Genomic DNA, 649 nt, shown 5'->3' with positions numbered 1-649 from the left:
TATAGCCCATATATGCGTGCTTTCTTCTCTGATGCCTTTTGGAATCCTGTCATTTAGCATACACTGTTTTCAAATCCCTTTTAAGTTTTCACATAGACTGTTATATAAGTTGTACTAGCGTGACCACTTCTCCATAATCCTCTAACCTTGTTTTCTGTTGTTTGTTTTTTCTTTGCACAGGACCCTGCAGAATCATCTCAACATCTTCCAGACATGTTGAACATTGGTGATGAATCATCGGATCTTAAGTCGCCTGGTTTCCTACCTTAGGCTGTGTGGTATATGTTAGAGCTTTCTTTGGATATATGGGTAAAAAGTTAGGCATGACTTTCTTTTGGTCTACAAACTGATATAGAGAAGAATTACAGATACTTGGTTCGTGTTTTTTATAGGGTGATTGTTGTTCATTCCGTTGTTCACCCTTTTCTCTCGGTATTACATGTTTCTGCTATTTCAGCAAATTATCTCCTTTCCTCTCAGGGGAGAGGAAAGTGATCCTTTTGTACATTTTGTTTCTACAGTTACAAAATGGTTATTATTTCTATGTCTCAGTTTGGTTTCAGTATTATTGCCAACTAAAATGTTCTCAACTAGCCATCCAAGGTCTACCTTATTTGGGTACACCTGATACAGGCAGGGCAGGTCACCA

General features: G+C 38.1%; 1 long non-coding RNA gene across 1 annotated transcript in view; it reads left to right on the top strand.

Annotated features, from left to right (window-relative positions):
- LOC113340452 overlaps window positions 1–562 on the top strand; it is a 913-nt gene extending 351 nt beyond the window's left edge. The window contains exon 2 of the long non-coding RNA XR_003355483.1: window positions 181–562. This is a non-coding gene — a long non-coding RNA (uncharacterized LOC113340452). The remainder of the gene's footprint in view (window positions 1–180) is intronic.
- Window positions 563–649: the final 87 nt, after the last annotated feature.

The sequence above is a fragment of the Papaver somniferum genome, unplaced genomic scaffold (assembly GCF_003573695.1).
Source record: "Papaver somniferum cultivar HN1 unplaced genomic scaffold, ASM357369v1 unplaced-scaffold_21544, whole genome shotgun sequence".
Lineage (NCBI taxonomy): Eukaryota > Viridiplantae > Streptophyta > Magnoliopsida > Ranunculales > Papaveraceae > Papaver > Papaver somniferum.
Note: the sequence above shows the minus strand (reverse complement) of the source record. Positions and strands in the feature narration are given on the sequence as shown.